The sequence below is a fragment of the Dasypus novemcinctus genome, chromosome 13 (genome assembly GCF_030445035.2).
Source record: "Dasypus novemcinctus isolate mDasNov1 chromosome 13, mDasNov1.1.hap2, whole genome shotgun sequence".
NCBI lineage: Eukaryota > Metazoa > Chordata > Mammalia > Cingulata > Dasypodidae > Dasypus > Dasypus novemcinctus.
Window position 1 is genome coordinate 61,319,039 of NC_080685.1, and position 15,163 is coordinate 61,334,201.

The following is a 15,163-nucleotide window of genomic DNA, read 5'->3' on the forward strand; positions in this document are numbered from 1 at the left end:
TACAGTTGGACAGTTGTGTCTTGTACACTAGAAAGTCTTTTACAAAATAATCAGATCAACAGAAGACCAATCTTCAATGTCGTCCTCAAGATGGGTACTTTATCATTTCCTCCACAGGACGGCGTTTTCTGGTGTATGCCTTGCGCTCTGCCCGCAACGTGCGGCCCCCAGAGATAGACGTGGTCAGGGTGACACATGGCCTGCAATGAAGTTCCCGCTCTTTTCTCCAATGTCCTCCTTTAGTATGGCTGGTAATTGTTTTGGTGATTGCCACCCCCTCGAGATGCCTTGCCATATGTGCTCTGTTGGCCACTGTAGTCTGCATATCCCTGTCCATATCCATAGCTCCCGTAGTTACACCCAGTATAATCATATCCGCCATAGCCACTATAGTTTTGATCACCACCATAGGTACTATTGTAATTTCCATATCCTTGATCATAATAGTTATTAAATCCTTGGTTCCAGTTTTGGCCCTGACCTCGTCCATGACCCCTAGTACCACCTCGTCCACCAGCTGCAGCCCCTCTCCCTCCTTTCTGTTGCTGCTGTTGCTGCCTATATACTTCTTTGGGTTGTGCAACTTTGATTTCACACTTCCCAGAACCAATCTGATGGTATCTGCTCTCTAATAACTTCTTTACTGGCTCTTCATCTGTATACGTGATAAAACAAAAGCCTCTTCTTTCATTTGTTTTTGTATCCATAGGAAGTTCAATGTTTTCAATCTCTCCGAATGCTCCAAAATATTCTTTTATTTGTTCTTCAGAAGTATCTGGGCTCAAACCACCTACAAAGACCTTTTTGGGGGGTTCTTTCCCTTTTAATGCCTTCGCCCTTTTGGGGTCTATCAATTTGCCATCCAGTTTGTGTTCCTTCAGTTCCAAAACCTTATCAACACTAGTAGCATCTTTGAAAAGCACAAATCCAAATCCTCTTGATCTTCTAGCGACTGGATCTGTTTTAATTGTGCAGTCTACAACTTCTCCAAATCGAGACAAATACTCAGTCAGATCTTTCTTGCTCATATCCCAGCTCAAGCCTCCAATGAACATTTTACCGTCATCCTGCTGATTCTTGCTCGCATTGATCTTGGATCCCTCTGCGAATTCCTGTATGTTGCTGTACTCGTTCATGTCCTCCATGGTGGCGGAGCTGTCGGCAGGGGGATGCTGGCGCAGAGACCGAGTCCCGGTAGCAGCGGCAGCGGAGCGTTGTATGGAGCTGGATTTAAAATGGCGGCGGAAGAGCAGTTTCTGTGAATATTTTAAACTCACTGTCATATATGAAGGACGGTTTTTCCAGATAAAGAATTCTTGGCTGGCAGTTGTTCTCTTTCAGTGCCTTAATTATATCATACTACTGCTTTCTCTGAAGAGAGATTCACAGTAAGTCTTTTTTTTTAAAGAAAACGTCATTTTTTTTTATTTTTTATTTTTTTAAAGATTTATGTTTTATTTATCTCCCCTTCCCCGCCCCCCCCCCCCAGTTGTCTGCTCTCTGTGTCCATTCACTGTGTGTTCTTCTGTGTCTGCTTGTGTCAGCAGCACCCAAAATCCGTGTCTTGTTTTGTTGCATCATCTTGCTGCGTCAGCTCTCTGTGTGTGCGGTGCATTCCTGGGCAGTCTGCACTTTTTCGTGCTGGGTGGCTCTCCTTACAGGGCACACTCCTTGTGTGTGGGGTTTCCCTATGTGGGGACACCCCTGCATGGCACAGCACTCCTTGCGCACATCAGCACTGTGTGTGGGCCAGCTCATCACACAGGTCAGGAGGCCCTGGGTTTGAACCTTGGACCTCCCATGTGGTAGGCGGATGCCCTATCCATTGGGCCAAATCAGCTTCCCTACAGTAAGTCTTAATGGATGTCTCTTGTATGTGATATTTTGCTTATCCCTTGCTGCTTTCAAATTTTTCCCTTTATTTTTGGCATTTTGCTTTCTAAATATTATGTGTCTTGTGGATTTACTCTTATTGGAGTATGCTGTGTTTCCTGGACATGTATATTCATGTATTTCATGAGAGTTGGGAAATTTCGGCCATTATTTCCTTAAATTCTCTTTCTGTCCCTTTTCCTTCTCTTCTTCTTCTGGAACTCCCATAACATGTATGTTAGTGTGCTTTGTGCTGTCATTTAACTCCCTGAGCCCCTGCTTAATTTTTCCTACTCTTTTCTCCTTCCAATTTCAGCTGTTCTGTCCTCTATGTCATTGATTCTTTCTTCCACAATTTCAAATCTGTTGTATTTTTAATATCGTTTACTGAGTCTTTCATTCCCATAAGCTCTGTTATTTTTCTATCCAAGGTTAAAAAGTTTTCTTTGTGCTTGCCCATTGTCTTCTTAATGTCTTTTCTTTCTATCCATGTTGTCATTCAACTCCATGCTTTGATTTTGGAGTTACATAGGAATATCATTGATTAATTGTTTCAAGTCCTGTGTCTCACATGGAGCTTTGTTCCTTTGCCTGAGTCATATCTTCCTTTTTCTTAGTATGGCTTGTAATTTTTTTGCTGATGTCTAGGCATTTGATTATGATGCTAAGCTTATTCTAATGGTTAGTTTCTCTCTCTTGTCTAGGGATTTACTGTTAAGTAACTGGATGTTACTATTGTTCTTTGATTCTTGGTTCAGCTTGTTCTAGATCTTTAGGATTGCCCCTGTTTGCTTAAACCAGACTAAGGACCCAGTAATGGGGTGCAGGGCAGTTTCCCATGGGCCTTGGAGAGGGAGGCAATTAAAGCAAAAGAGTACCTCTTTTATTTAATTCTTACTATTTCCTTCTTTACATGTACTTTTCAGGTGTGCCAGCAGATGGTCTTTGGCAGCTCCCTCTGCTCGGGCCCCAGATGCTGGGAGTTTGCCTTCATTGTAATTCTACCCTGGCTGGTGTGCAGAAATAGTGTCCTCAGGGCAGACCAAGCCTAGAAACAAGCTTTCTCAGAAGGTGCTCTCCTCCCTTGGCTAGCCACACCCTCCCTCCCTATGAGGCCTTAGCAATCAGGCCAGGACAGTAGGGAGGGTGTTTGAAAAGCAGTTATCTTCAGCTCCCTGACTGCTCTCAGGACAATGTTGTGGCCCCATCTCGGCTGGATGTTTGCAGCCACTCCAAGGCAGTAGACCAAGATGGCTGGCCAACATCTGAATTTGCTGTAGGCTAAGTCCCTCCCTCTCCCCTTTCTTTGGGAAGAGGGCCTCTATAACCCCCTTAGTCTGTAACCACCTGCCAGGGGCAGGTGCTGTGTTGCTCTGAAGGTGGGGGGATGGGTGTCAGCAGCAGCTACTGCAGCTTTACTCTTGGGATTTTTCCAGCTAGCAGATTCCTTTCCTTTGCCCCTGTCTCTTCTGGATGGTGTCTAGACTTCCCCTTGTGTCCTAAGTCCTAGAACTGTTTTCCAGACAGTTTCTTACTGTCCTCTAGCTATTTTTCTGGGAGAGAAAGGAACCCTCTGCCTCTCTAATCCTCATTCTTCACAGAAGTTCCCCCTCCCCAAATTTCAGGAATCCCCCATACCGCCTATGTGACTTTCCTGTAATCTAAAACATCTCTAAAAATAAAGTTTATTATAAGAAAAAGAGGAGAGGGGAGGGGAAGGGAAGAAGGAAAAGTGCCTTTTAACATGACTGCCAGGGCCACCCCAGGAAATGGGAAAGGCTTTTCCAATTGTCCAGATCATATCTTTAGGCTAAATAGATCTGAAAATTGAAAACAATTGGATATGTGGCATACAGGCTCAAATATAAAATATACTAGGGCCACCTTCTCTGTCTTAAATCCAATGCCCTCATTAACCATCCTACCCAGAATACAGAAACAATTCAAATGGTGGAAATCACCAAATACATGACCATCTTTAATTCCCTTAACTCTCATTTAAGACCTTTGCAAGGTACCCATAAAAAAATTTTTAAAGTCCCCTCTACCCCAGTACCCCAATTCACCTTCTGGGAAAAGATTGCCTGAATTATTCCAAGCACACATATCTTTCTCCCAAAATGGGGAAATTAGTTTGGAACCTGTATTAGTCAGTCAAAGGGGTGCTGATGCAAAATACCAGAAATTGATTGGTTTTTATAAAGGGTATTTATTTAGGGTAGAAGCTTACAGTTACCAGGCCATAAAGCATAAGTTACTCCCCTCACTAAAGTCTTTTGCCATGTGTTGGAGCCTGAACATCTGCCAAGGTTCAGGTGTTCTGGTTCTTCTCTTCCCGGGGCTCATTTCTCTCCAGGCTCAGCTCCTCTATTTTCTCCACAGTCAGCTGTAGACTCTGAGGTTTTCTAGGTTTTGCCTCTTTCCACAGGGCCAGCTGTGGACCATCAGGTGACTGGCTCTGTTTCTCTCCCCACTGGGCTTCTGCTGTGCGTAAGGAGCCGTTTTTTCCTCTGCCTTCTTCTCTCGTGATTCAGCTGAAAACTCCAGCATCAAAAACTCTGTCCTTTGCCATGTCTTTTATCTGTAAGTCCCCACACTAATGACGTGGTCCAATCAAAACCCTAATCATAATTTAATCACACCCAGGTACAAACATAATCCAATATCTATTTTTGGGTCTCATATCAAACTGCTGCAGAACACTTAGAACCAGATTCAACAGAACTGGATAAGGAATTAGGTCCCATACATATTCCTGTCCTTTCAGTCAAAGAAATAAAATTTAAATGTCACCTTCTTTTAGATATTATTCCAACTCATTTAGCTGCTTTCTTTCTGTCTCACCTATCCCTGCCTCCAGGGCTTTCTCCTAGACCTTGGTTGAGTCTAAAGCATTGAACTTACCCTCCTCCCAAATCCAAGCACCAATTAAGAGGACCTTTAGGCCTTATAAGAAATTGTAGAAATTGGATTCCTAATTTTTCTTTGATAGCCCAACCTTTATATTCCTTGTTTAAAGCTAAACAAATTAAGCCCCTTATTTGGATAAAACTAGTCAAAATTCCTTTAAGGAAATAAAGCATAGTGTGCTTAGCAATCCTGCTTTGGGACACCCTAAGTTACAAATTACCCTTTTTTTCTCCTTGTCCATTTTAGGTTCCCTTATACAAAAGCATAGAGACCGACATAGACCTCTAGGATATTATAGCCAGCAACTGCAACCAAGAGACTTCCCCCTTGCAGGCCATCTATTGCTGCAAAAACAAAACTTTTAGAATCAATTAAAGAATAATGGGAACTAGTTAATAGGAAATTAGGTCTTTCATTCTATTGAAGCCCTCTCTACCAACAGATTAACTTTCCATGAAATTCTCTTACTTTCCCTCTGAATGTCTTTTTTTTTTTTTTTTTTTTTGAGGTACCAGGGCCAGGGATTGAACCCATGACCTTGTTTGTGGGAAGCCGGTACATCCACTCCCCCCAGTGTCTCTTTTGTTCCTTGTCACAACCTTAATCTGCTACTTTACTTCCTACTGTTTCTTTTTTTGTTTTTTTAAGATTTATTTATTTATTTAGTTCTCTCCCCGTCTATTTGCTGCGTCTTCTTCTTTGTCCACTTCCATTGTTGTCAGCGGCACAGGAATCTGTGTTTCTTTTTGTTGCATCATCTTGCTGCGTCAGCTCTCCATGTGTGTGGCACCATTCCTGGGCAGGCTGCACTTTCTTTCGCGCTGGGCGGCTCTCCTTACAGGGCGCACTCCTTGCACGTGGGGCTCCCCTACGCGGGGGACACCCCTGTGTGGCACGGCACTCCTTGCGCACATCAGCACTGCGCATGGGCCAGCTCCACACGGGTCAAGGAGGCCCGGGGTTTGAACCGCGGACCTCCCATGTGGTAGGCGGACGCCATAACCACTGGGCCAAGTCTGCTTCCCACTTCCTACTATTTCTGATGAAACTCTTCATGACTACATAGCTTTTACTGACTAGTTAAATCAAATAGATTTACAAGAAACCTCAAATGATAATGCAGAAGTTATCTGGTATATAGATGGTTCTCACCTTAGAGATAACTCAGGAATCCCTGGTGCTGCTTTTGCTACTTCCTCTAATCATGAGATCATAGAAGCAAATTCCTTGCCTAATCCTACATCAGCCCAGCAAAGTGAACTTTTTGCCCTCATGAGAACCTGTATACTTGCAGAAGGGAAAACAGGAAATATATATAATGATAGTTGGTTAGTTAGTACGCTTCTTTTATTTTTCATTTTTTTTAGATACTGGGGGCCGGGGATTAAACCCAAGACCTCGTATGTGGGAAGCCAGTGCTCAATCACTGAGCCACTTCCAGTTGGTATGATTTTGAGGTTATTCATGGCAGGATTTGGGGATCTTATGGAAAAAAAGAGGCTTTCTAACCTCCAAGGAGGAATTGCTAGATGCTATACTGTTACCAAAGACATTGACTATAATTTAAATTCCTGGTAATTCTTGAGCAAATATGAAGGAAAGCACTGGCAACCACATGGCAGTTATAGCTGCCAAAGGTACAGCAACAAATTCTAGTTCTATTCCTGTTTCTATAATGACTTTTGAATGAAATAACTCTATTGGGGACTTTTTTTTTTTTTTTAAGATAAGAGCAGGGGGAAATGACTTCTGTCTTTTATAAGCTTGCAATTAAATCATTGTTTAGCCCTAATGGTAAACCAGTCCTCCCTCCTTGCCTTCAGAAAACTGTTTTGGAAATTGTTCATAATATGTATCACTGGAATACTGATAAAATGGTAAACTGAGGAAAGCAATATTTCTAGAAACCATTCCCTAAATAGCTATGAAAGCATAATATAATGTTGAATTTGCCCTAAGCATAATCAAAGAAAACCTTTCCTTCGCTCTTGAGGACATTTTCCATTATCTACTAGACCTTTTGATATTTGGCAATTGTACTTTAATTACTCCCATAGCAAGACTATACATATGTTTAATAATGATTTTAATATCCTCCCTTTGGGCTGGTGTGGCTACTGTCACAAAGGTATTATTAGGAAAAAAAATCCAAATTAGGGAATTCCCTCAGAACTTCACATGACTGAGGAACCCACTTTACAGAACAAATTGTGAAAACAATATGAAAATATACCTATTTTGCCCCTTTTCTTTTTGCCTATTATGCCCAATCCTCAAGCTTAAAAGAAAAAACAAATGGTGTGGTTAAACCTCAATTAGCTAAATTCATGGAATCCCTCAATCCACCATGTCCAAAAGCCTTATCTATTTTCTTATTAAATCTAAGATCCACTCCTTTTGAAAAACTTAAGTTATTTCCATTTGAAATTATAACAGGGAAACCTATAAAAATAAACTCTGGAATAGATAAGCCTTGCCTCATAAGAGGAAATATACTGGGAGCAGATGTGGCCTAAGCCATTGAGCACCAACTTCCCATGTATGAGGTCCCAGGTTCAATCCCCAGCCAATGGTACCTAAAAAAAAAAAAAAGAAGAAATAACTTATTGTCAGGAACTATCAAAACCTTAAAGAAAAATGAAACTTTGAACAATAACTTTTAGAGCATGCTCCCAGGAGACAGAAATTCAAAACTACAGTCTTCAGCCTGGCGATTTTGTATATTGGAAAATACACCTCCATAAAGACGCTGGTAAAAGTATCAGCTACTTTTAACTAACCCATGTGCTGATAAATTAGAAGGAATTCATTGTTTTTTTTTAATTATCAACTTTATTTCAAATTCACAAAAATAAAGGAACAGAAAAAGGCAGTTCAACTCCTAAAAAGTTCTTTTCAGGCGTTTTTATCTCATCTAATTCCATCTGCTAACTCAGTTGTTCCTCTACTGTTCAGAAAGATACACAGATGAACACAAACTCCTTAAATGACATAGTCAAAATCTTTTTATTAATGCCAAAAAATGAAGAAGAGAAAGAAATGCTTAATCATATTCATATTTCACAAAACCAAACTCCATATTATTTTTACCTTTAGAATTAATACAGTACCGACTTTGCTTTTGCCACAAAAACATTACAATGTTGTTTGTTGTTAACTAAAGTTTATAAATTACATGTTATATTTTTCCCTTCTATTACCACATTCTTAACACCCTGTAGTAGAACATTCCTGTATTTTTATTAACTGCAACCCTCATCTACTTCCAAAATCATTGTTATACATTCCCAATATTATCCTACAGCTGTCTTCCAACTAACATTGATCTTCCTAGACTATTTGTTTCAGTCACAATCACATGCATAAATCAATAGTTTGTTACATTCATTATAATATGTTACCATCAAGTTCCAATCATTATTACATATTTACATTTGATCTTATTAAACATTCTACATACATCCAGCATTATCTCCCTCTTCTCATCCCACATTCCATCTCTCACCAACCTACACTTCATAGTTCAATTCCATAAGTCTACCTACTGAATTTAGTTCAAATCAGTGAGATCACACGTCCTTTTGTGTCTGGCTTATTTCACTCAACATAATAACCTCACGATTCCTCCACATTATCATGTGCTTCCCCAATTGATTTCTTCTTACATCTGAATAATATTCCATCGTATGAATATACCACATCTTGTTTATCCATTCATTGATTGACAGATACTTAGGTTGTTTCCATTTTTTTAGCAATTGTGAATAATGGTGCTATGAACATCAGTGTGTAAAAATCTGTTCATATCCCTTCTGAATATATTCCTAGTAGTAGGATTGCTGGGTCATATGGCAGTTCTTTATTTAGTTTCCTGAGGAAATACCAGATCATCTTCCACAGAGGTTGCACCATTTTTTAGTCCCACCAACAGTGAAGGAGTGTTTCAATTTCTCCATATCCTCTCCAGCACATGAAGTTTTCTGTTTTAATAACGGCCATTCTGTAGGATGTGAGATGATATCCCATTGTAGTTTTCTTTTTAAGATTTATTTATTTATTTCTCTCCCCTTCCCCACCCACCCCAGTTGTCTGTTCTCTGTGTCTATTTGCTGCATCTTCTTTGTCCGCTTCTGTTGTTGTCAGCGGCACAGGAATCTGTGTTTCTTTTTGTTGCATCATCTTGCTGTGTCAGCTGTCCATGTGTGCGGCACCATTCCTGGGCAGGCTGCACTTTGTTTCACGCTGGTTTGCTCTCTTTACTGGGTGCACTCCTTGCGCGTGGGGCTCCCCTACGTGGGGGACACCCCTGCGTGGCACAGCACTCCTTGCGCACATCAGCACTGCATATGGGTCAGCTCCACATGGGTCAAGGAGGCCCGGGGTTTGAACCGCGGACCTCCCATGTGGTAGACGGACGCCCTAACCACTGTGCCAAGTTCGTTTCCCCATTGTAGTTTTGATCTGCATTTCCCTAATAGTCAATGACATTGAACATCTCTTCATGTGTCTTTTGGCCATTTGTATTTCCACTAAAGAAAAATGTCTGATCAATTATTTTGGCCATTTTTTTTAACATTCTTTTTTTAATTTTTTAAAATTAATAGATCACAAGGAATGTTACATTAAAAAACATTTTAAAAAAAAACAAAAAACATAAGAGGTTCCCATATAACCCACTCCCCACCACATCATCTTTGTAAATTGTAATTTTTTGAAGATAAATACATCACAAAAAAAATGTTACACTAAAAAATATAAGAGGTTCCTGTATATCCCCTGCTCCCCACCCCACTCCTCCTACTCCAACAACCTCCCTCATCATTGCAGCACCCTCACTGCACTCAGTGAACACATTTTGGGGCCACTGCTGCACTACACAGGTAACAGTTTACCTGTAGTTTACACTCTCCCCCAGTACATTCAGTGGGTTATGGCTGGATATATAAGGTCCAGCATCTGACCCTGCAATATCATTAAGGCAACTCAAAATGCCTGCCCTCAGCAATTACTGTGGTATTTTGGCCATTTTTAATGGGGTTGCTTAACATTTTGCTGTTGTGTGATCTCTTTATATAATATGGAGATCAATTCCATATCAAATATATGGTTTCCAAAGATTTTTTCCCCATTGAAACCTTTTACTTTCTTGACAAAATCTTTTGAAAACCACAAGTGTTTAATTTTGAGGCAGTACCATTTATCTGTTTTTTCTTTTGTTGCCTGTGCTTTGGGTATAAGGTCCAAGCAACCACCACCAACTACAAGATCTTGAAGATGTTTCCTCACATTTTCTTCTAAGACTTTTATGGTACTTGTTTTTATATTTAGGTCCTTGATCCATTTTGAATTATTTTTTGTGTAATGTGTGAAATAAGGGTACTCTTTATTTCTTTTAGATAAGGATATCCAGTTTTTCCAGCATCATTTGTTAATAGGCTATTCTGACCCAGCCAGGTGGGTTTGACAGCCTTGTCAATAATCACTTGTCGATAGGTGTGAGGGTCTATTTCTAAACTTTCGAGTCAATTCCATTGGTCAACCTATCTTTATGCCAGTACCATGCTATTTTTACCATTCTAGCTAGATAATATGCTTTAAAGTCTAGAAGTGAGACTCTTTCAACTTTGTTCTTCTTTTTTAATAATTTTTTTGGCTATTTGGGTGCCTTTACCCTTCCAGATAAGTTTGATAATTGGCTTTTTTAATTCTGCAAGAAGGATATTTGAATTTTATCAGGATTGCATAAAATTTGTAAATCAGTTTGGGTAGTGTTGACATCTTAATATTTAGTCTTCTGACCCATGAACATGGAATATCCTTCCATTTATTTAGATCATCACTGGTTTCTTTTGCTGTGGGAAACTGGCTTGCATAATTTGTTGTTTCCTGTTATTGTAGAAGATGTTGCAAGTTGCTTCCTGTTGTTGTAGAAGATGTTGTAAGTTGCTTCCTGTTATTGTAAATTATCTTACTGTAGATGTTGCAAGTTGCTTCCTGCTATTGCAGAAGATGATGCAAGTTGCTTCCTGTAGCAAACGCTGCTCATTAGCTTTCAAATAAATACGATGTGGAAACTAGGGTTGAGGCTCTCAGTTCCAGAAGCTGTTGAGTCCCTTGGTCCCGTCTTTACGGCCTCTTGTGTGTCTCTCTGTCTTTTATTTCATAAGGTTCTGTGCGGCCTTCCCTTCGAGACAACCGATAGTTGACTTGATGCAGCATTCTTTTAGCATTGTTTTATAGTTTTCTGAATACAGGTCCTTTATGTCCTTGATTAAATTTATTCCTTAATATTTGATTATTTTAGTCAAATATTAAGGAATTTTTTTTCTGACTTCCTCTTGGATTCATATTTCTCATTTATAGAAAGCTCCTGGTTCTACCTGGAAATCTGTTGGCAACCTAGAGTTCAGAATTGCCACAGACAAGAAGTAGGCAGCATCTGATGTAGACAGATCTCCCAAGACCTGGGACCAGGCCTATATAATTAATACTTACTGGTGATCTTAGGCTTAAGTCACCCAAAAGTAGACAGCATCTGATGGAACAACTAAGCCAAGGATCAGTACCAGATATGATTTTCATCAGATTGAAATGAACGCAATAATGCCACTGTAATCTTCAGTATTATCCTACTAGCTCTCTTATTCACATTTTATTTACCCTTTTTCTATACTCCAATCCATCTCTGCCCCGCCCTTAATGAATCCTACCCCTTTTAAACTCATTTTTCTTGCCCTTACCCTCTCTTCCTGGTACTTTTCCATTTGCCATCCTTTTTTCCAGCCATACAGAAAGCTGCTGACCTAAGCAATCTATCAACTTGCCAGGTCTATGCTAATTTAGACTCCACCGAAAGGTCAAAATTATAGGCCACACCCATAAGTACTATTTAATTGGTTTAATCTTGCTGAAACTAGATTCATAAAATATTTTAAACCTTACTAATCCTTTATTATTTTATAATCACTACAATGCCTCTTATTCATTGTCTCATCTCCAGAATAATAGCCTGATTTATCTCCCTAGTTATGCTAATGAGTCAGACTCTTGATCTTAAAGCTTGCACTTTTGAAATTTATTTCTGTTATGGCAAAACTAAGCCTAATTATAATTAATGTCTAAGAGTCACCCCCCTGAAAACCACCTCATTGCTCAAATGTGGCCTCTCTTTAAGCCAAACTCTGCAAATAAATTCACTACTCATTAATGTATCTTTCTGATCATGGGAGAAACTCTTTTGAGTTTATTTTTAGAATTAAATGAGATAAAGGTGCCTGGTCAGAATTTTTTAGAGTAATGCTTCCAAATTTGTTAAGCTGCCTTTTGTCTGTTATTTTATTCTTTGAAATTTGAAGTTTTTTTTCAATTCACTACTTTTCCCCTATGTAGGACATGACTCCCATTGATGAGCCTCCCTGGTGCCAAGGGATTAATACCACATATTGGTCAGCAATACTTAAGAGAAAGATCTTGATCAAAAGTGGGAAATGTTAAAGGAAATAAAACAAAATAGAATTTCTATGGCTAAGAGATTTAAAATGGAGTTGGGGGTACTGTAAGTACTAAACAGTATTTTTCTCATTTGTTAAGATTGAAGGTAAAAAAATAAAATAAAATAATTTTTAAAATTAAAAAAATAAAATGGAGTTAGGAGGTCATTCTGGAGTTTACTCTTTTTTTTTTTTTTTCTTTTTCTTTTTAGGAGGTATACCAGGGATTGAACCCAGGACTTCATATATAGGAAGCAGGTGCTAAATCACTTGAGCTAAATATGCTCTCCTGGAGGTTACTCTTAAGCAGGAGTATCTTATGTAGATATCACAAATTGCTACAGTATGCAAAGCCTCAAGCAACAATCCTCCTGAAAACCCTAAGGATATCCAGATACTATTTAAAAATCACAAAGAACTGTTAACTATCTAACCAGAAGGACAATTAGAGTATCCCAAATATCCATCAACCACAAACAACTTGAGTAATCTTTTCCTTTAAAAACCCTTGCCTGGAAATGCCAAGATGGGACATGATTTGGGTTGCTACCTGAATCGAACCCTAGATTGCAATTTGAAGACCTCAAATAAATTCCTTTATTACCTTGCAGTTTAGCTTGTTATTTCTATGTTGACAAGGTCAATTTTATTCTTTTCTCTAATTCAAAATGTTACCTACCATCTGTTTTCAACATTTTGTAGGTCACAAGGCCTTTAAAGATCTTGCCCCTGCCTGGTAATCCACCTTCATCTCTTTTCTGCCTCAGAATGGAAACTCCAGGATGGAAGGTCTCCCCTCTCCATGCGTGAGGTTGACTCTCCAGGGAATTTTTCCCTTCTCTTTTCACCTGCCCGGTAGGTCTCAGAGCAAGAATTACGTCTTAACCCACTCCTTCAAGCAGACTTATTTGCCTTCTTTATGTTAAGACAGTACTCCCATTAGAGCACTCCTTATTTATTTGTGTTATGCCTGGTCACTTGTCATTCTCTATCTACCATCCCAAAATTTGACTCCATTCTAGACTTTTCTCAAGGGCAAAGATGCTATCTATCTTTCTATCCTCACTACCTAACCAAATGCCTGGTAGACACTAATAAATACTAGTTGAATAAATGAGGAGACTCGTTAAGAGATAATTTTTGAGAGAGAACGTAATCATGACTCAAATATAAAGTGAACATGTGCCAGAGACCTTATTAAATTCATTAATTAGAGAACCAATGAAACCTTACAATCAGTTCAAAAGAGAATCCAAAGGGAAGACAAGTATATAAACATCTGAAGAGAATTTACAAATAAATACAAAATTGGCAAAATGGGCCAACATTCAATCGTATCCCACCAAGCATAATTTGTGTATATATATATCCCCCTGTGTGTGTGTGTGTTTATGTGTGTATATATATATCCCCCTGAGATGGCTTCCTCGTCTGTTTGCTCATTGTTTTTTGCTTGTTGTTTTTTGCTCATTGTCTGCTCATTGTCTTCGTGTTTTTCTTTAGAAGGCACTGGAAACTGAACCCAGAACCTGCTACATGGGAGGTGGGAGTTCAACTACTTGAGCCACATCTTCTCCCTGCTTGTTTGTTTTTGCTCATTCTCTGCTTGTTTTTTGCTCATTGTTTTGCTCATTTTTGCATGATGTCTGCTTGTTGTCTGCTCATTGTTTGTCTTCTTTAAGAGGCACTGGAACTGAACCCAGGACCTCCCATAAGGGAGACAGGTGCTCAACTGCTTGAGTCATATCTGTTCCCCTAATATATATATATATTTTTAAGCTTTTTTTAGATATATTTTTTTATTTTTTAAAAAGATACTTAGATTACACAAAATGTTACACAAAAAATATAGGGGATTCCCATATGCCCCACTCTCCACACCTTCCACCCTTCCCCACATTAACAACTTCTTTCATTAGTGTGGTACATTCATTGCAATTGATGAACACATTTGGAACATTGCCCCTAAGCATAGATTATAGTTTTGTTTTTTTTTTTTATTGCCTTTTGCTTTTAAAGATAAATAGATCACACAAAACGTTATGTTAATGAACACAAGAGGTTCCCACATACCCCACTCCCCACCCCCGCTTCTCCCACATCAACATTTCCTTTCATCATCAGTAAGGCACATTCATCCCATTTGGTGAATACCTCCTGGAGCACTGCCACACCGTGTGGACCATAGTTTACACTGTAGTTTACACGCTCCCCCAGTCTATCCAATGGGTTATGGCAGTATATTCAATGTCCTGCATCTGTCTCTGCAATATCATTCAGGACAACTATAGGTCCCGAAAATGCCCCATATCACACCTCTTCCTCTCCCTGCCCTCAGCAACTCCTGTGACCACCTTCTCCACATCAATGATACAATTTCTTCCATTGCTAGAGTCACAACAGTTCTATAGCAGAATAGCAACAAGTCCACTCCAATCCATATTATATTTCTCCATCCTGTGGACCCTGGGATGGCGATGCCCACTCCACCTCTAAACAGAGAGGGGGCTTAGATCCCACATGGCTGATGGATGTGATTCTCCTGCTTGCAGTTGTAGACTTTCTTGGTTTCTGGTGTGGTGGTTGACCATTCTCACCTCCCCATCACCTGACCTGGGTAAGTCCAAGGAACCGGAGAGTAGGTGTTGCAACTCTGCTGAGGCGCAGGGCCCAGCTTAATATATTTTTATGGAAAAGAAAAATTTGCATTAAAATCAGTTTTTCTACAACTTACAGAATTGTAAAAAAGCTCAGATAACCTGGAAGGGTGCTCTAGAGAGTACACCTAGTAATATTTTTGGTCCATTTCAAATTATTCCACATTTCCCCCTAAACTTTAAATCAGTTAACCCCACCCAATATTGTGTGTTTATTTACAGATCATTTGACAC

The 15,163-nt window shown here is 39.5% G+C and overlaps 1 pseudogene; it reads right to left on the minus strand.

Annotated features, from left to right (window-relative positions):
- On the minus strand, positions 1-1,239 carry LOC101428902 (heterogeneous nuclear ribonucleoprotein D-like pseudogene; annotated as a pseudogene).
- Between the last annotated feature and the right edge of the window lie 13,924 nt (positions 1,240-15,163).